The following is a 21,488-nucleotide window of genomic DNA, read 5'->3' as shown; positions in this document are numbered from 1 at the left end:
TCCATCTAGTCAAGGCTATGGTTTTTCCAGTAGTGAGGTAAGGATGTGAGAGTTGGACTATAAACAAAGCTGAGTGCCGAAGAATTGATGCTTTTGAACTGTGGTGTTAGAGAAGACTCTTGAGAGTCCCTTGAACTGCAAAGAGATCCAATCAGTCCATCCTAAAGGAGATCAGTCCTGGGTGTTCATTGGAAGGACTGATGTTGAAGCTGAAACTCCAATACTTTGGCCACCTGATGCCAAGAGCTGACTCATTTGAAAAGACCCTGATGCTGGGAAAGATTGAGGGCAGGAGGAGAAGGGGATGACAGAGGATGAGATGGTTGGATGGCATCACCGTCTCAATGGACATGGGTTTGGGTGGACTCCGGGAGTTGGTGATGGACAGGGAGGCCTAGCGAGCTGTGGTTCATGGGGTCGCAAAGAGTTGGACACAACTGAGCTACTGAACTGAACTGAAGTGAAGTAAAACTCAGCACATTGTCCTTATTCTTGTAATTTTGCTGTTGTACCAATGTTGAAAATATGTTCATAAAGTAGGCCATGTGGCAAGATCTGAAACCCAGTTTTTCCCTTCTGTCTGCCCATTCACCTACCCTGTAAGGCTGCACTGTTCCATAAGGTCACTAGCTGCGTGTGGCTATTAAACACTTGGCATGTGGTTAATCCATTTGGTTTTTTAATTTATTTTTTAATTGAAGGATAATTTCTTTACAGAATTTGGTTGTTTCCAGTCAAATATCAACATGAACCAGCCATAGGTATGTAATCCATTTTAAAATGTGCTATCAGTGAAAAAACACACTAGATTTTAAGAACATAGTCTGAAAAAACAGATCTCTCCTGAACTACTTTTATAGTTTTTCATGTTGATATAATAGCATTTTAAACATACTGAATTAAACATATTATTTTAATTAATTTCACTTTTTTTTTACTTTTTAAATATGACTACTAGAAAATTTTAAATTACATGAGTGGCTCATTTATTTTCCCTGAACAGCACTGCTCTAAGATCAATCTTGTCTTTCCCAAGTCAGTTTGTAGGCTTTTATGCCAGGTTGGAAGATGAATAAAAATGGGATTGGAGATGTGGGAGAAAAGGGAAGTGGAGGATGAAGGGAGGAACAAGCATGTGGCCTGGGTCCAAGGGACAATCTGAGGGGTTCGGTAAGCCTGCCTAATGCAGATTAAGGAGAGAAAAAGGAGTTTAATAAATGTTTCTGGACTACGAATCAGATTCCTTTTAATGTTCTTTTAGAGGATGAGATAGATAACATCACCGACTCAATGGACTTGAGTTTGGGCAAACTCCAGGAGGTAGTGAAGGACAGGGAAACCTGGTATGCTGCAGTCCATCAACAATAGTCAAGGGCCTTGCTGGTAGACCGTCCAATACATCTGAAAGAGAAAGCCAGTGTGCTTTAACTGGAAATGATACTCTCCAAGATGAATAAGGCCTCAAAGGATAGAATACCCTGGAAAAATTCTTTCCAAAGAGATTAGGATAGAGTGAGGGAGAAAAGATTAATGTGAAATCGATCACTCTGAACCTCAGAAGGTACACACTGTACCTGGGAACACAGCCAAAGCATGAGGCATAGGTGTGGACGGCAAACCCTCAGGTGCAAGCCTGGGATCAAAGAGAAGGCATGTGTGGCCCAGGAAGGATGTGACATTGAAGGAAATGAAATCAATGGGGTCATTAATGATACAGATGTACCTAGATTTCAAGAAGGACTTGGACCTATTAGGAAGGTCACTCCAAATACCTTTTGGGCAAGATTACAGACTGAAATATGGGTGGTCCTGTAACACTCTGCTGGGAAAGTCATAAACCTAGGTGAGCCTGTCTGGACCAAGTGGACAAAGGCAGGTCAGTGGAGCTTCTCTCCCTTCAAATGAATACCTGTAAGAGCTTAGTGGGGTGGGGGCAGGATGCTGTCAGCTGGGGTCCACTCCCTTGAGGCAAGAGAATGCTAAGGAGGAGGAGAGTGCCTTGCACTAGTATGAGCTCTTCACTCTTCAAAATGGTTTCATGTCTCATTTTGCTCCTATTTCAAACTCATCAGGTTAGGAGGGTAGTTGCTTTTTTCCTCACCATGTATAAACACGGAGACTGAGCATAGTGTGTGGCTGGTCTAGAATCAACTTGCTTAAAATGGTGTTTTCTCCTGGAACCTGCATCAGAACCATCTGAGGAGTGTGTATTACATGACCCAACTCAGATATTCTTAATCAGAGGACCTCTGGGGCCAGAGCCCAGAAATCTGTGTTTTTATTTTGAATTCCAGGTAATTCTTTTGCATATGAACAATTAAGCCTGGCACACCATACTCAAATCTGAAACATTTTATTATCCCTTGAGCTCTTAGCTGAATTCTGAACCAATCTTATTCCCAATATTCTTTTTCTCAAATACTCCCTTTTTGAATTGGAAACACAGAGAGTTCCTTAGAAGACAGGGTGGTGTGGTTATAAAGAGTGAACAAATGTTGATAGGGACTATTTGAAGCTCCTGAACGCTTGTTAAACAATCATAATTAAATTGCAGGTTATAAAACATGGCAAAACCTGGGAAGCTGCTTTCTCTTCAGTGGTTAAAGCAACGTGCAACCCAACTCGCTGATCAAGTGTTCCAGGACTCAAAAAAATTGACAAAGGGCTTTAGAGTCATCACAACTGGCAAAACCATAACTCCACTGGCAGGCTGGAGTGCTGTTGAAACAAGATATGTTGTAGCAAGTTCTGGAGCAAAATAAAGCAAGCATTTTCTAACAGCTGTTAAAGTTTACAAAGTAGGGTTAAGGTAGGGGCAGAGATCTACCATAAAATCCAAAGCAATTTAGGAAATGCCCAGGACCAACAAAGAATGGATTCTTAGGAAGAAGGGAATAGGATTTAGAATCTACTTGTTTTTTTGTAAAATGTTAAGTTTATATAAGTGGATCACTAACAGTAATGTTCTTACTTTTATACTAATTCCTTAACATTTGTAGAGCTCCTTATGGCTTAAAATCCTCCATGCAATCACTCTCATGGGATCCTATAGTACTTTAAAATTACAAAGCCCTGTCACCAGACTTCATTATCAGTGATAATCTTTATCACTGATCTACAACGTTCATCGTATCCATTCTGCAAGTTAGAAAAGTTAGGCTCATATAATTAAGGGATCTGCTGAAGATCACCCAACTTATGGGGAAAAGCTGGAACTCAAATTCAGGGCTTTCAAATTTCCATAAGTGCCTCCTTACCGTTGATTTCTGCAAATAAAGAAAATGCAGCTCAGGCTATCATAACATTTGAAGGCCATCAATCAACTTTCCATTTGACAAGTGAGAAAACCGAGACTCTTAGAGTTGAGACTTGGCCCCAGGTCACATGTTGTCAGCAGAGCTCAGATACTGGATCCCCATCACCATCATCCAGTTTAGAGTTGATTCTACTTTGTCTTGCTTCCTCTTATAGTTTGTTGATAGCTAGATATAAGTCACACATGTTAATTTGGAAACTTGGAATAAATATCTTTAATCAGAAGCGTGTGAGGGGCTTCCTTGTCGACTCAGATGGTAAAGAATCTGCCTGCAACGCAGGAGACCTGGGTTCAATCCCTGGGTCAGGGAAGATCCCCCGGGGAGGGCATGGCAACCCACTCCAATATTCTTGCCTGGAGAATTCCATGGACAGAGGAGCCTAGCAAGCTACAGTCCGAGGGATTGCAAAGAGTTGAACATGACTGACTGACACTTTCATGACATGACTGAAAGCGACTAACACTTTCACTTTCTGAAGTATAGGAGCCTAACAGATTAAAAATTCATAAATGGATTTAAAAGGGCATCTCAAACCTTTCCCATTTAGTGGCTTCAAAAGCTTGGAGCTTTCAGCTTCTTACACACCTTGATATTACTATAATCAATATACTTGCCACGGTAAGAAATGTAGAAATACTTGCTTTGAATAGTGTCCAGATTTTTCTTGCACATGGCTGTAAGCTCCAGAAAAATGGCAACCCTGAAGGAGTAGCTTTATGTTAGAATTCGGTAAAAGGAAGAAAATGATGGGAAAGAAAATTAGATTTAAAACACGTTTTCTAAAATCACCAGTAGTTATAGGCTGCATGAAGGCTAGCTGCAAGACAAAAGGTGAAAGTGAGTGTCCCTTGCAGGGTTGTGAACAGATGTTTATGCACCCATGTTCATAGCAGGATTATTCACAATGGCCAAAAGACAAAAGCAACCAAGTGTCCATGTGGTATGGACAAGCCAAATGCGGCAGATCCATACAATGGAGTGACATGCAGTCTTTAAAAGGAAGGAAATCTCGACACATGTTACAACATGGGTGAACCTTGAAGCCATCACACTAAGTGAAATAAGGCAATCACAAAAGGACAAGCATTGTAAGGTTCCTCTTAGATGAGGTTCTCAGTAGTAAAATTCATAGAAAGTAGAATGTGGTTGCTAGGGGCTGGGGAAAGAAAGATAAAGAAGTTAGTGTTTAATAGGTTCAGAGTTTCAAAAAATGAGTGTGCCTTGTGTTTTGACTTCCTCCCTCAATCCCTAGGGGCAGTAGAATTTTACATCTTTGGGACAGCCCAGGCACCCTAGTTCAAGCTCTAGATTTTTTCATTCTTTCCACTGAAAGCCGTACTGCAAGGAAACAATAAGACAAATCAAGAATGGGACGTTTTATCAGACAGATGGCCTGGCCTCTTCAAAACTCAGTGCACCTAAAAAAGAAAGATGGGGAGATTTGTTGTTGCTTAGTTGCTAAGTTGTGTCCAACTCTTTTGTGACCCCATGGACTGTAGCTCCCCCAGGCTCCTCTGTCCACGGGATTTCCCAAGCAAGAATACTGGAGTGGGTTGCCATTTCCTTCTCCAGGGGATCTTCCTGACGTGGGGATCAAACCCACATCTCCTGCATTGCAGGCAGAATCTTTACCACTGAGCCACCAGGGAAGCCCATGGGGAGATTACTCTAGATTTAAAGAAATGTAACCAAACACAATTCACGCATGTATTATTGGTTCCTAACCACTCCAGTACTCTTGCCTGGAAAATCCCATGGATGGAGGAGCCTGGAAGGCTGCAGTCCATGGGGTCGCTGAGGGTCAGACACGACTGAGCGACTTCACTTTCACTTTTCACTTTCATGCATTGGAGAAAGAAATGGCAACTCACTCCAGTGTTCTTGCCTGGGGAATCCCAGGGACGGGGGAGCCTGGTGGGCTGCTGTCTATGGGGTCACACAGAGCTGGACACGACTGAAGTGACTCAGCAGCAGCAGCAGTTGGAAAAAAGCAACTCTAAAAGACTTTGGGTGAATAACAGAAAAAGTATGAGTTGTTGGCTCAATTCTAGAAAACATTTTAGAAACTTTGTCAACTGTTTTGGATGTAGTAATGGTATTGTGGCTATGTAGAAGAACCTACTTACTTGGAGGACCCACATGCTTAAGTAATTAGGGGTGAAGTGTCATGATGCTTGCAACTTACAAATGACTAAGGGGACTTCCCTGGTCAGTAGTTAGGAATCCACCTGCCACTGAAGGGGAATCCCTTCAATGGGTTCAATCCTTGATCTGGGAAGAGCCCACATTCCATGGAGCAACTAAGCCTGCAACTAAGCAAAAACTACAGCCCACACGCCCTAGAGCCCGTGCTCTGCAACAAGGGAAGCCACCACAATGAAAAGCCTGTGCACTGCAGCTGGAGAGTAGCCCCCACTAGCCACAGCTAGAGAAAGCCCACATGCAGTAATGAAGACCCACCACAGCCACACAAGAAAATAAAATATTTAAAAAAAACAGATGCACACAACAGCAAAATAACTGCAGAAAAATCATGAATAACAGCAAAAATGGCAACATCATAGATGAAGAAATCATTGAATCTAAATGGTGTGTACAAAGATGTTCATTGTATTACCTTTTCAACATTTTTGCATACTTACTAATAAAGTCTTCGAAATTGAGTATTTGTGGATTAATAATTATTAAATTGGTAACTGATAATTACCAATTAAATTGGTAACTTTCTCTAGATAAAACCACCATCACCACCAGTCACTGTTTTACCAGGCACTTTGCTAAACTTGTACTCATACTATTTCATTTAATTCCCAAATACTCTATAAAGAGGGTAGTTTCATTAGCCTTACTTTTACAGATGAGCAAACTGAGATGCAGAAATTAAGTAACTTCTGCAGGATTCTCAGCTAGTGAGTACAGAGTCCAGATCCACACAGTTGACTGCAGACTGGGTCACCTCCTCAGAACTCCTGGAAGCACTAAAGACAATGTCAGGCTTTGGAGCAAGCCTGTGGCAGAGATGTCTTGGAACTGGAAAGCCTTGCAAAGACCCTCAAACCATGGCTATTAAGGAGGTATTTTACCACCTAAGAGTAAAGTCTATTTAAATCACAGAGACCCAAAGTAAAGGCCTCTGTTACCTGGATTCCAGTGGGAAATCCAGGTATTTTGCCCTTCCCAAGGAAACTCCAAGAGGGTGTAACAAATATTATTTCATCTGTAGCCCTAAGAAGGCTGGGAACAAGTGTAAATAATTATTTCTAGCTGCAGCTCCACAGGTTTACCTGAGGCTGCTGACTCCGTGATCCACCTGGCTTTAAACAGCAACAGTAACTACAACAGTTAACATCTCTGTAACACTTGCAATGTGCTAGGCACTCTTCTAAGTGCCTTAAACACACTAACAAATCCCCACAACACCCCCATGGAGTAGGTATCTTATTATCCCCATTTTAAGGAGGGGAAAACTGAAGCACAGAACGTAAGCGCTAAGGTTGCATTGATTCCAACAAGAGTCTGCTTGTAGCTTCTGTTAATCCAGATGGGACCCAAAAGCTGCCTAGGAGTTCTTGGCAGTCCTGGGCAGGACTGTGTGTCAGAGCTTGCCCCTGACCCTGTGAGTTTAATGAAGTCACTGCCAGCTCTCACGGGAGTGGCCCTAAAGGAGGCCGCGGCCCTCAGTGCCTTGCCAGACAGTATGTGAACCTATGTTCTGATTTCCTCCTCATTCTGAACTTGGCCTTGTTGCTCTTCATTTCATATAAAGCAGCAATAACTCCCAGGTGATCTGATATCCAAACTAATCGCCCCACCTTGCTACCTCTCCAGGAGGTAGTGACGCAGCCCAAATAAACCACAGGAAATGCGCAAGCTTATCTTCAACAGAAAGAGGTCAGCGTCATCTGATACAGCCAACCACAAAGCCAGTCCCTGGACCTGGCTATGAGGTGAAGCAGAGCTAGGCCTCCACAAGACACCCATTTTCTCCCGCCTGCCCCTGGCTGGCATTTAAGGTGTCAAATACATCAATAGTAAGGTGCTTGCCTTACTTTGTCAACTTTCCCAAGAGAACATCTTAGTATCCCCTGGAGACAGCAGTATCCTACATGAAGGACTGACTGGTGACAGAATCTCAGGCGTGATAACTGAATGAAATGTATTTTCCTTCCTTCCTTATATAGTGGAAAAAGAGAAAACAAAACCATTTTTGTTCCTCTTCGTTGGCTCTACAAATCAGCCAAGGTTTCGTGTTCAGTGGTCTAGCCCCTGTTTTGTCTTGAGAGGATGACAGCAGTTGGCTTCTCTACAATTCAAAGGTCAACCAGAAGGAATTAAGCTGGAGGTGGTCCAGAGGATGGGGTGGGGGGTGGGTGGAAGGAAGCTGGGTCTCTGTGAATAAGACAGGGAGTTGAATTCTATGAGCCTGGGGGGACATTAAAGGGTAGGCCTCCTCAGAAAGTGGAGATACTGCTCCTGTGTACAGGGATCTGGGGGTTGGAGGTTCTGGGAAGCAGGTGGTGCCTGGCAGTCAAGCCTCCAAGTGTCTATGTAGGAGGGACTCAGTGGCAGCAATCTGGGGAGAGGAGAAGGGTGCTCTCAGCTGTTTATGTGGATGTAAACATGGAAATAAGCAAGGATTCATTATCTATAGCAAAGATTGGGGGACCCTGACCCAGATTATGGGAGGAGGGTCTAAAGTTTCCTCAAAGCTCCTTCCACTCTCCCTGCACCCCAAACTTGGAACAAAACTATCGATTTGGGGACAGTCTCTAATCTATGACCTTGAAAACACGGTCAGGAGCCCCCCTGTGGCAAAGTAGACAGGATGATTAGAAATCTTTTAGTCAGATAGCTGCATCTTATAAGAAAAGAAGCAATATTAATAATGGTGGCTGTTTTATTGACTGGCTTCTCTGATGGCTCAGTGGTAAAGAACCTGCCTGTCAATGCAGGAGACACACGTTTGATCCCTGGGTTGGGAAGATACTCTGGAGAAGGAAATGGCTATCCACTCCAGTATTCTTGCCTGGGAAATCCCATGGACAGAGGAGCCTGGTGGGCTACAGTCCATGGCATCACAGAGTCACAATTTAGCTACTAACATGCATGCAGGCATGCGTTTTATTGACTATCTCAAACCCTTGTCCTGCTTTCCTGTTCCCAAGTAGACCCCTGCATTCTAGTACTGCTCAGTGCATGGGAAGAGACAATTCCAATAATAATTAACACTGAGGACCCCACCAGCCAGGCCAAGAGGGAACTCAGCCTGACTTCAGTTTATTTGGAAAAATAAAGAGATGTGCATTTCCTTGCTCCTTGATAAAGTGGAGCAAATTCATATCAGCTCTTTAGCTGACGGCAGGAGGGCAATGGTGGAGGAGGGGAGTGATTAGAATGATCCTCAAATCACCAGGCAGCTGGAGAAGCTACCAGGCTCTGCCCTCCTCCATTTGCCTTTAGTTGGCAAAAGACAAATTAGCCTGGCACCTTCTGAGCCAGAGTTTGCAATGCAGAGTCTGCAAGAATGTGTGCTCGGGGAGCTCCACTGTTCTTTATCTCAGCAGGTGTAATTCCATCACATGATTGTCTTGGATCTGCTTTTCCCTGCTCCAGCCCAAGCTTGCCAACTCAGACAAGCATTGCCGAAAAATAAATAGTCCTTCCCTGGGTCAGCCCAGAAAGCACGGGGGGTGCCTTTATATAGAATATAATGAGCATTTCCTGACTTCTGGATTTAGAGAAGGCTTCTCTCTCTGCCCTGAGGCCTACAGCTGAACTTCTTTGCAGGCAATTCACTGGCTTCTTGGGGAAAGCTAGGCTGACCCTGCAGCATCCCCTGCCCTGTCTCAAGCTTTATAGGCCACTCGCAGAGCAGTCAAATAAGGAAGACTTCGAGGAGAGGAAGAAAGCCCAGTCCAAGGCCTCCACAGGTACACAGCCACAACAGCCGCACTGCCTTTGCAATTTCCAGAACAACCTTGCTGTCTCCAGTCCCAAGGGTCATTTCCCTTGTGCTTAATGTTACCTTAAGCAGGTAACTTCCATTGTCTGGGAAACACAGACTAAGGAAATCAATAAAAGGCGCTTCCCCAGCCCAAGTACTAAAGGTCCGGCCACTCGGCCCAGGAGGAGGGGAAGGAAAGCCCTGTCCGCGGAGGCTGCCCGTCCATTTGTACCTAAAAAGTGTGGAGGGTCCTGTGAAGCCAGTTCAGGGTCTGACCTTCCTCCTTCAGGCCACAGATGCTCCCTCTGGAGTTCCGTCTGCACTGGCTTAGGAGAGTGGGATACTGAGCGGCCCTGACAAAGACTAAAAGGACTCAGGATGGGTTCCTGGGACTCCTCGGGCGGGACGTCAGGCCCTTGTGGAGACCCGATGTTTCACCCTCTCCAAGTTCTCTTAGGCGTGTTTTTAGTTTGATAGGCTCTTATATGAACATCATCATGGGAAAAAAAACTTCTGAAACTCTGAACGCCCTTACTAACCAGCCTGTTCTTCCGCCTGTCCTTGTCCAGGGGCCTTCACACTTCAGTTTTTCTCAAGGTAGGTAACTGTTACCACTCTCCTAACAATGTAACCGCTGCAGCTCAGCCCTCCACTTTGTGAGTCATTTGGAGCGTTTGTTTAAAGTTCAGCTTTCAGGGCCCCTTATGGGTGAGACTTGGCTCTGCGTCTGAGGGTGGGGCACAGGATTCTGCTCCCCTCCCCCAAGACAAGACTTAACACAATGATAACATATTTCTTATAAACTTGCTACAAGGTGATATAAACAAGATGATCGAAAAGGAAGTTGTTTTCTTCAGTGCTTGTAAAGAGACCCAGTAGCCACTCCCACCCCTGAACCATCTCTGATAAGGGCTGGATCTCCTTTCTCCATTTGCCCTCAGGATCCACTCTGCAGCCTTCTCCACCTGCCTGTTGTCCCTAGATACTGAGCCCCAGGGACTGCATCCGTGGGCTCCCTTGGCTCTCTAGCCTCTGGGAGGGTTGGCCTATGAAGTTGGCATATTTATTTCTCTGGTTCCTTCCTGCTATGCAGCTCTCTCCACCTACTTTCTTTCTCAGTTCCCTTAACTGGATCAGGGCCTCTTTGCTTTTTCAATTTGTAATTTGAAAAGGTGGTGATGGCTCCTGCACTTAACAGCCCAGAAGAGATGTATCATCCCCTTATTATCCCCTTACCCTTATCTAAGACCATCCTATCTTTTGCAAATAAAGTCTTTTATTACAATCTTCTCTAATGACTCAATATAAGGTTTTTATTGGGGAGGAGGGGAGATTCAGGTCCCTGACTAATGCAACCTTTAGAACATTTTGCTTTTATTAATATTCCTAAGTTGAAAAGACCCTGATGCTGGGAAACATTGAAGGCAGGAGGAGAAGGGGATGACAGAGGATGTGATGGCTGGATGGTATCACCGACTCAATGGACATGAGTTTGAGTAAACTCTGGGAGTTGGTGATGGACAGGGAAGCTTTGTATGCTGCAGTCCATGGGGTTGCAAAGAGTCGGACACGACTGAGCGACTGACATGAACTGAAGTTAAGAGAGGGAGTTTTATAACTTGATTTTGCCCTTTGTCAAATTTCTGCAAATGGGGTTTGAGTTTTTCCTTAGAAAAAATTTTTTCCTGATAAAGCTAAAGTAGTTTTTTTTTTCTTTAACATTTTTAAATATAGAAAGTAATTTTGGGTATATTGTGAGAAATAAGATCCTTACTATCGTTGCTTTCAAGAGATTATTTTGTATAAATAGGGAAAAAATTCTTATAAATTCTGCATATTGAATAAGCACTGCCAGGTGGTTCTGATGCATACTGGTTTAAGAAGCACTGGGTAAGTGGGCTCTTTAAGCTCCTCATAAGGCAGCCCTCTTAAGATGTCAGCAGCCCTGCCAAAGTACCAGGATGTCCCTAATAAGTGCCTAATGTCCCCATTAGAGCTCTTATCAATGAATTTGAACTAAAACTATTTCATATAAAAGAATGGCCTATATATGAATTTTGGTGAATCTGTCCTCAGTGCTTGTTTTTCAAGTTCAGGAAAGCTGTGCATATGAATTTTTCGTTTAGTTTAAACTCAAGGCTTTCCCTTTCCTCATGTTCCCAGTTTTTTAACTTACCTTTTTGTCTCCCAAGCTCAAAACAGCTTTTCTGTGAAGCTCTTGATCCTTGCACATCTGGAATGAGAACATCACAAGTGGCACCGCTTTGGCAGATGGAGCTGTGCCAAGTAGAAGCTGAAGCCTGCACTCAGTCCCACATCTTCTTTCCCAGCATGAGTGCCTGACTCAACCTCAGAAGTAGGAGAAAGTTCTGGGACGTCATCTTGCCCCAATCTACCTCCCTCAACTTCAGCCCTACTTGCTTATCCTTTCCCTGACCTAACTGATTCCCAAATTCAGTCCCTTCAAAGATATTCAATAGGAGATTGATTATAAACAGAATATGCTTATTACTGCTCTTAAGTTGCTCGTTGCAAACCATTGCTGAACGCTGCTAGGTACTAAGCTTTGTTTCCATGATGCACTCTCATCTCCTGGAAGGGTCTTAGATGGATTAGGTGAGGAAAAGTTCCAGTATGTGGGAACTATAAGAAAATCTGGAACAGAGGCCAAAAGTGACCCAGAAATCAAATCTCCCTTACCTTGATATGTGCCCCACTCTCCTCAACAACTTCAGACCAGCCACTTCTTGACAGCTTGCCTTAGACTTGCCTTTGATTTTCTGACACTTGTCTGCATGAACTTACACTGTCTCTGCTTGAGGTTCCAATTGCTAGTCGTCAGGCTGCCCTGGCTTCTGTCCTCTAAGCCCCCTCTGTGAGCTCCGAGCAGTAAGCTGCTCCCTTGCTGACTTCATACTGGCCTGACCCTTTCTCTGATGAAAGGCAGGTCCCACTTGATTGTCAGTTTCATCTGACACAGAATAATGAACAACCAGAGCCACTTACTTCCCAGCAAGCTGGAGCAGTCATCATCAAAAGCTTCCAGGCAGATGATGATATAATTAAAGCCTTGTTTAGGGAATATATATATATTTTTTAAAACTGGCCACAGTGAAACATAGACTTGCCCCTAAGGTCTGTGCAGCCCAGGGCATAAGTACAAATGGTAACCCACATGCCACATGTCTAAAAGTTAGAAATCAAACCAACAAACTATTAAATAAAATATGTTCCATCCCCCTGTACTGACAAACAAACCTTCATAACAAAGTGGACTGCCAGGTTCAAATACAGAGTTCTTGAATTTCTCAGAGTTCCATGCTGGGTCAAGGTAGAATGAAGGAAGTTGGCCCTGGCCCCAGGCTACCCTCACTTCTCAGGTCAGAATCCATCCCACATGACCCAGAGCATGAAGCACATTCAGTGGACATGTCCAAGCTCTATTCACATTCCTGCTCCCACCTTACCACACTTCTCTGCAACAGACAGCTGCCCCATGAGCACTTTGTAAGCCTAGGAGTAAATACAGCAACAGAGTGATCTGCCCTTAGGAGAATGCTCCTAGAGGAAATCTGACCCCAGCCCAGGAAATGGGCTCTAGAAAGGGAATGGGGGCTTTGGGTGGGAATATTTACTGGCCCTGTGGATTCCTTTCCTCCTGGAGAACTGCAGCCAAAGTGGACCAGAGGGGAACCCTCTAAAGGAATGAGTCTCAACCTTTTTGGCACCAGTAACTGGTTTTGTAGAAGGCAATTTTTCCATGGACCAGGGCAAGGGAATGGTTTTGGGATGATTCAAGCACATTACATCTATTGTACACTTCACTTATATTATTGCTACATCAGCTCCACCTCAGATCATCAAGCACTAGATCCCAGGGGCTGGGGACCCTGCTTTAAAATGTGGGACCCAGTGCAGAGGGCAGACTGGTGAAATAAGGCAGCTTGGATGAAAGATACAACCAAGAGTAGGGAAATTACTAAAGAGGTCATGAAGGCCTCAGGTAAGATGGTGGCCCAGAAACAGACAGCAAAGTTAGAGAAACATCTAGAAACAGAATGTAAGCAGAGCTGCAGAGAGGAAGGGACCAGCTTCTCAGCTACTGCCTGGCTTTCCGGACACCTACTAGGTTCTGGGTTCAGCCCCTTCTGAGACTCACCCTCTCTTTCCCCCTGGGCTCTGTAGACACTTTTTAATGGAAACCCTCCTTTTGGCTATACTAATTACTGTTACTTGAAAATAAAAGTCTCAACTGAAATACTACCAAAGGACACTGAAATTTTCCCAGAAAAAGGGAGAGTAGAGAAAGAAAAGGACTAAAGACAGAAGCTTGGGGGAGTTTTAAGCTGAGGATGCAAGAAAAAAAGGGACAGGACCAGAGGAAGAGCTGTTGGGAAAGCAGGAGGAGAGTTCGATCACTAGCAGAGCATTGAAGAGGGGCTGAGCAGTTGGAAGATGAGGCCTGAGGAAAGGCCACTGGATTTGGTGACTTAGAGGTCATTGGTGCCCTTTAAGAAGGCACAACTCGAGACAAACTTTGGCAAATGGACACCCCACGCTATGCTGGGAAGGTTGTTGGAGCCGCAGCTGTTCACACATGACTGACGCCTTCCTCTCTCCCTATATTGGCAGTGAGAATGCCTGTCCTTGCCTGCTTCCCCGAGCTTCCACTGAGCATGCTGGGGAACACTGGCACCCCTGGGGCCAAGGCTGGCTTGAAATGTATCAGAGAACAGAGAATGAGGTGCCCAGATCCCAGATGGGGCGTCTTAAGGACAGAGACCCTGGAAAGAAATAAAGAAACAAAGAACCACCAGGTTCATAGGGGTCCCCCATCTTCATCTAAAACTCTTGGAATTCTCTCATCCTCTGTCTCCACAATTCAGGGTGAACAACAAACAAGTAAAAATAACTTTTTCTTTAAGGAAGCACATCCCTGGCTCCCTGTTAATACGTCTGATGACAGGAGAACCAGGCTGTGAAGGCTGCAGAGAGTTTTCTAGGGAGAAAGGGGGCAGGCAGGACACCATGCCAAGCTTGTCCGCTGTGACCCCTGCTCAGAGAGTCACAGAAGAGAGAACTTCTGAGGGTGAAGATTACTGAGCCTCAAGACAGACCAAGCACTCAGACTGGCTTGCTCTCCTTTGAGCTCCCGACCCTGGCCCCATCCCACTCCTCTCACCTCAGCCCACCCTGAGTGACCTCCAGGACTGGCAGACCCTCCACACCCCCTGCGATGGGTGAAGGGAGGTCAGAGTTCAACAGCAGTCCTCCTTCTGAAGTTTACGCAAAAGGACCTTTCAGCACCTTTCCCCTCCGGACGCAGCGCTATGCGCTGTCAGCGCCTCCAGATGAGTCCTGCTCTCCAGCTCCACAGAGAAAGGAAAGGCAATGACTCATTGGAGAGCCCTGAGCTTTCCCCACTGATTGGTTTCTCTCCTTTCTTGATTCAAATGTCTGCAGCCCCTGGGTGTTCAGAGCCACCTCTTAAGTTTCTCTGTGGGGCTATTCCTTGAAGTCTTTTTTTCCCTGCTCAGGAGACAGAACTTTCTCAACCATGGGCTCCGTTTGCTTTCCTCCTCTGAAGGGTAGGAGGGAGTTTACTAAGCCACACCATATTTTCACATATTGACCTCCTTGATTGCCTGTGGGACAAGTACTGCTGTTATCTCCACAAGAGAGAAACAGATGTTCTGAAAGGTCCAGTGACTTGGACTGCTGAGATCGTAAGTGCTGGAGCTCAGGACTGAACTCTTGCCTCTGACTCTAAAATCTGTGACTGGCTGACTGAACTCAGACTGGGGCCCTGGCTCAGGGCAGGAGTGTGCTGTGGGAGGCAGATATCTTAAAGCCCTGTTTTACCCTGTTTCCAGGGAACCCAGACTTTAGGAGCAGAATAATGCAAGCTTCAAAGAGAAAGAGGGAAGAAGATATACTGATCCTTAGGGCAATGACTTTAAACTGCTTTGACCATTACCCATAGTGAAAAACATATTATATAATCTTGACCCAGGACATCACATAGATATACATATAAACCAAAAGTTTAACCAAGAGTGATGCACTCTGATATATTTTGTTCTAATCGATTGATATTATATTCTTTTTTCACTTTAAAATGGGTTTGACCCACAAAATTGATTACCCACAAAAGGACCTTGACCTCAGTTTGAAAAATGCTGCTTTAAAGCATACACACATTCAAAGACAAGCTCTCATTCTACTTTTGTATAAAGAGCCAACTGGGACAATGCTCAACATATAATATGTGTTTGAGAAATATTTGTTGAAATTCTAGACTTTTAAGGAACCAATAATCCACCAGTTAAACAATTTGTTCTGTAAATGCCCATTTGCTGTATGTGGAAAAGATAATCCTAATTCCAAACTTCAACAAGCAAATCATTTACAAACACAAAACTCTAAGTTGATTTCTGTTGTGAATCTAGATTTGAAACTCTAGCAAATAAAATGCTAGCAGACAGATCGTTCAACAAGAATGAGTCGTGTCTGTTCTATGCTGTGCACCGAGATACAGAAACAAATCAGAAGCAGACCCTGCCCTCATGGGTGCAGGATGTGGTGGGAGATCGGGAGGCAAAGTCAGCTAAGAATGCTGTGCTGAGGGCGGCACAGGCTGAATGAAGGGGCCTGAGGGAGGCAGAGTTGCTTTCCTCAGAGCCAACACTGAGCCTATGCTAGAAACCTGTGTGCAGGATATGTAGAGAAGAGCTGTATCAGGCAAAGGGCATAGCACGTGCAGAGCTGTGGCAGGCAGTAAACTGCCCACCTACAGCCCACCTACACGTTTCTTGCTGGCAGTGCCCTAATTACTTCTGGGGACAGAGGAGTTTCCACTGATAGTCTATAGAATTCAGGAGAAAATCCTGATTGACATGAGCCAGTTACGATGGTCAGTCTTTGTGCCAGTTACTGGTTTAGGAATGGGCATAAAACTCAGGTTTGGCTAATGAGATTCAAGGGTGTATCTTCTGAAAGGGAGCTTGAGGAAACGTTTCCTTGTTCTTAAAAAGAGGCTCGTGGTAAGAAACAGCCATCATCTTCTACTGCGTGCTGCGTGGTGTCTGTGGGATGCCTAACACAGCCGTGTTATGACCATGAAGTATTCTAACTGGAGAGTGGCGGTCAGAAAGATGAAACTTCCCAGGTGGCTCTAGTGGTAAAGAACTCACCTGCCAATGCAGGAGATGTAAGAAATGTGGGTTCGATCCCTGGGTCAGGAAGATCCCCTGGAGGAGGAAATGGCAACCTGCACCAGTATTCTTGCCTAGAAAATTCCATGGACAGAGAGCCTTGCAGGCTAAGTCCATGGGACTACAAAGAGTCAGACACGACTGAGCGACTAAGCACACACTCCGTAAGACAGAAAGACCAGGGACCTTGGTGACCTTGGTGAGTAGCTAAACTAATCAACCCTAGACCTGCTCTATACCAAAACATGACGTCATGTAAGAGAAAAGATTTTCCTTATTCTAAAAGCCAGTTGAGTCAGGGTTCTATGTTCTTGCAGTCAAGTTGAACCTAAACTGATGCAAAAGCTATGGAGATAAAAGGCATGTTCTGAGTTCTGCAAGGCAGGATTTGGGATGGAAAGGCCAGACCATATTATGCAACAAACTTCAGCTTCAAAATGAAACACAAATGACTGTTAAACATGAAAAATTCAACCTCACTAAAGAGAGTGTACTTTAAAACTCTAAGAGATGCCATTTTTCATCTCCCTACTGACAAAGATCAAAAAGCTTGATAATATCCAAAATTGCCAAGGGGAAACCAGCATACCCACTTGTTGCTCATTATAAATGCTATAAATCTATAGAAGGCAATCTGGCTATAACTTTCAAAACTAAAAATGCACTTGAGCCAACAACTCTACTGCTAGGCATTCATCCTATAGATACACTTCCATGTGAGCAAAAGGACATGCATATGATACTAGTTACAGCATTATTTGTAAATGCAAATTGGCTGAAAACTAGCCAGCTGACACAGAAGTAGGAAACCAATTAATAAATCACATTACGTTCATTCTGAATTATATGCAACCATTAACAAGAAGGAAATAATTGTATACATACTGACATTAAAAGACATCAAATGAATATTGGTAAGTGAGAAAAGCAATATGCAGGATAGAATAGTACAGGATGGTACACTACTATTTGTGTGTGTGTGTGTGTGTGCGTGTGTGTGTGTGTGTGTGTGTGTGTTGGATATTTGACAGTGCAAAAACCATGTCTGGAATGATAAACAAGAAATTGAAAATATCAGGTGCCCTCTTGATAATATCAAGAGGGAGGTTAAGTGGATAGAAGTCAGAGGAGGAAGGAAGACTGCTTTCATTATATACCTCTTTAAACTTCTGAATTTTATGCCATGTGCCTATATTAGCTATTCAAAGTGATTCATTAATAGAAGGAGAGGTCAATCTCAATGATAAAAGAATACCTTAACTGAAGCATATCATAAAATTTAAACTAGAAGATTTTTAATTATTTTTATGAATGCAAAATGGTATCTAAATTTCAATATTCATTCATTTAAAAATGCTAATAGAGATAGAATTCATCTTCACAAAAGAAAGAGTGCCTAATATTAGACATCATATTGAATGATGGTGTTGTAGAAGCTGTTGTCAGTTCTTAAACATCACAACAAGACATTACCCAAGAAACTGGAAATAAAGTTGATCTCCATATTAAATTGGTAAGATCCTCTCATTACACACGTAATTGGTGGCTCAGAGGGTAAAGCGTCTGCTCGCATTGTGGGAGACCTGGGTTCAATCCCTGGGTCGGGAAGATCCCCTGGAGAAGGAAATGGCAACCCACTCCAGTACTCTTGCCTGGAAAATCCCATGGACGGAGAAGCCTTGTAGGCTATAGTCCATGGGGTCGCAAAGAGCCGGACATGACTGAGCGACTTCACTTTCACTTTCAGGGATAAATCTAGAGATTGTAAATATGTGACTGAAAGGTTGAGAAGAGCCAGAATCCAGTCCAGCTGCTCCAGGAGTAATTTCAAGGGAGGCACAGAAAGAATGCAACAAAGTGCAGTACAGAGAAACTTACACCTTAGTTGGAAAAAGACCCAGTTCTTAGGAGGGAAACAGTCAGTCAAGCCAGCACACCAGTGCCCCTAAACTCAGCTAAGAGCAAGGAATCTCTTTACTAAGCAGACTCCCACTTATGCTTCCAGCCACAGAGAGCTAGAGTTTGCCTTAGCTGAGAAACACTTGAGATCAGCTTCCTCCTGGGTCTGAATCCATGCTTCCTAAACTCTCTGATAATCTGGTGGCCCCTGAGGCCAATCTAAGCAAAGAAAATATGATTACAGACTGAACTGAGCAAGCATTGTGACCCACTCAAAAATTTCATTAACACTTCTGCTGATAATAGACCAAAGACTTATAACCACACAATTCACAAAAGAATATTAATAAATATGTGAAGATATATTCAATTTTACTAGTTATCAAAGAGAAGCAGATTAAAAGAATCCTGTTATTTTCTCACAAGATTAAATAAATTTAAACTGAAGTAGATGAATTCTTTTGCTAAATTAACCTCCCCGCTCCCAAAATTAAAATGCAAATTTCCAAATCAGGAGCTGGTGATATTGGCACCTATATTCATGGTAGGAAGTATCATAAATAGATGTAATCAGTTAGGAAAATAACTAAGAGTCCTAAAAAATGTTCATGTCTTTGACCCAATACATCTCTTTTAGAGAATGGATTCAGAGCAGAGCAGCAGAAGCAGGAAGCCATTGCCAAAGTCCAGGGTTTCATCCTGACATGGACTTCCTGTACCAGGTTTTCCCAGAATGCATTCCTAAGCCTGCTGCTGCTGCTAAGTGGCTTCAGTCGTGTCTGACTCTGGGCGACCCCATAGACGGCAGCCCATCAGGCTCCCCCGTCCCTGGGATTCTCCAGGCAAGAACACTGGAATGGGTTGCCAGTTCCTTCTCCAATGCCTATACTGACCAATGTCGTATAGTAGCCACTAGTCACGTGGCTACTGAGCAGTTGAAACGTTGCTAGTGCAAACTAAGTTGTGTTGTAAGTATAAAATACAGTAAACTTCAGACTTAGGGGGAAGGAAAAAAGAAAGAAAACCAGATCACTAAGACCCTGATGCTGGGATAGGTTGAGGGCAAGAGGAGAAGAGGGTGGCACAGGATGGATGGTTAGATAACATCACTGACTCAATGGACATGAGTTTGAGCAGACTCTGGGAAATAGTGAAGGACAGGGGAACCTGGTGTGCTGCAGTTCATGGGGTTGCAAAGAGTCAAACACAACTCAGTGACTGAACAACCATAATTTTTATATTGGTTATATGTTGAAATATACTGTTTTGGAGAATGTTGTGGATATAGTGGCTTAAATAAAATATACTGTTAAAATTAACTTTATCTTTTTACTTTCTTTTACTTTTTAAAAAAGTTTTTGGCCACACCGTGCAGCAATGTGGTATCTTTGTTCCCTGACCAGGGATCAAACCCATGCCCCTCTACTGTGGAAATGCAGAGCTTTAACCACCAGACCACCAGGGAAGCCCCTACCTTCTTTTACTTTTTAAATGTGGTTTCTAAAAAATGTTAAACTACCTATGTGGTTCATGTGCTATTTATTTTAAATAGGTAATCACCTCTATTTCTAATCAACACTGTTTTGGGTATTGATATGGGCTTCCCTGGTGGCTCAGATGGTAAAGAATCTGCCTGCAATGTGGGAGACCTGGGTAAGATCCCTGGGTCAGGAAGATCCCCTGGAGAAGGAAATGGCAACCCACTGCAGTACTCTTGCCTGGAAAATTCCATGGATGAAGGAGCCTAGTGGGCTATAGTCCATGGGGCTGCAAAGAGTCAAATTCAACTGACTTCACTTTATTTCTTCTTCCTTTCTATCTAGTGTTGTGGCAAGGCTGATTTGTTCTTTAGGAAGAAGGCCAAGTGGATGGCCCAGCAGACAAAAGGGCCTCTACTATAATTATTGCCCCAAGGCCATTGCTCCCATACCTGAAATTCTCAAATGAGTCACAATGTTGGGTTGGGTTGTTGAAATGGAAAGAAGCTACTTGACAGTGACGGCTCTCCCAGGTTTATACCTCTCTGTCTCCCACATCCCTCCACCTGGGTCCATCCATGATGTCACCAGGCAGATCTACAAAGGTAAAGAGGTCATATCACACCCCTACTAAATATCCTCCGGTTACTTCCCTTCTGACTTTGAATAAAATCTACATGCCTGCCTCAGCCCCAAAGCCCAAAGGACCTGGCCTTGCTTCCCTCTCTTGTCTCTTCCTCTCTCTCTCCTAGGCTCTAGCCACGCCAGGGTCCTTTCACTCTGTAAACATGACTTCTTTCAGTCTCCTGAATGTATTTAATATCATTCCCAGCCTCAGGAAGGGCTTCCCTAATAGCTCAGACAGTAAAGCATCCTTCTGCAATTCAGGTGACCCAAATTCTATCCCTGGGTCGGGAAGATCCCCTAGAGAAGGAAACCCACTCAAGTATTCTTACCTGGAGAATCCCATGGACCGAGAAGCTTGGTGGGCTACAGTCCATGGGGTCACAAAGAGTCAGACACGACTGAGCAACTGACACACAGTAACCTCAGGAAGCCCGTCTAGTCCTTTTCTAGCATGTCAGTATATTTTATTCCCTTCATCATACTTACAGCTTCCTGAAATTATTATTGTATTTCCTGTTACCGCTTGTCTTTCCTCCACCAAGTAATCAACTCCGTGAGAAAAGGGATCCTGTCTGCTGTAGCATCCTACATCTTAGACCAGCGTCTGGCACATAGTAGGGGCTCCACAAATATTTGAACGAGTCTATGAACGAATGTCAAGTTATTACACCTACTCTTTTCCAAATATACTTTGAGTTTTCTTGCCTCGAAGTGTCTTTGCTTTTGCTATGCCTTACTATCTATTGCTTATCTAAAGTGATATACTTTCTGCTTCAGGCACAAACTACCCAACTCAAAAGCATTTGATGATAAGGAGGGTTTGTTCTTTTTAATCTCACATGAGAAGTCCAGAAATGGTGTATTTCTAAGGTTGGGGAACTCAGTGACTCAACAATGTCCTCAAAAAAGCAATCTTTTTCCACCCTTTCCCTCTGCCACTCTCAACTGGTGCACTGTTGACCTCCGCTTCCCACTTCACGTCAGCAAGATGACAACAGCAGCCTGAGTA

The 21,488-nt window shown here is 43.9% G+C and overlaps 3 long non-coding RNA genes across 3 annotated transcripts in view; 2 read left to right on the top strand and 1 right to left on the bottom strand.

Moving 5' to 3' along the window:
* LOC121819991 (uncharacterized) overlaps positions 1-21,488 on the top strand; it is an 88,889-nt gene that overhangs the window by 9,161 nt on the left and 58,240 nt on the right. The gene's annotated exons all lie outside the window — the stretch shown is intronic.
* LOC132660070 (uncharacterized) lies at positions 1,230-11,494 on the bottom strand. The gene is made up of 2 exons (XR_009601270.1): positions 11,438-11,494; positions 1,230-1,401 (listed from the first exon to the last, which is right to left on the bottom strand). It is a non-coding gene; the product is annotated as an uncharacterized LOC132660070 (long non-coding RNA).
* LOC132660069 (uncharacterized) lies at positions 9,210-15,755 on the top strand. The gene is made up of 3 exons (XR_009601269.1): positions 9,210-9,247; positions 9,831-9,858; positions 11,454-15,755. It is a non-coding gene; the product is annotated as an uncharacterized LOC132660069 (long non-coding RNA).

Source organism: Ovis aries, chromosome 7, assembly GCF_016772045.2.
Source record: "Ovis aries strain OAR_USU_Benz2616 breed Rambouillet chromosome 7, ARS-UI_Ramb_v3.0, whole genome shotgun sequence".
Classification (NCBI taxonomy): Eukaryota; Metazoa; Chordata; class Mammalia; order Artiodactyla; family Bovidae; genus Ovis; species Ovis aries.
This window is presented reverse-complemented; position numbering and strand designations above follow the sequence as displayed.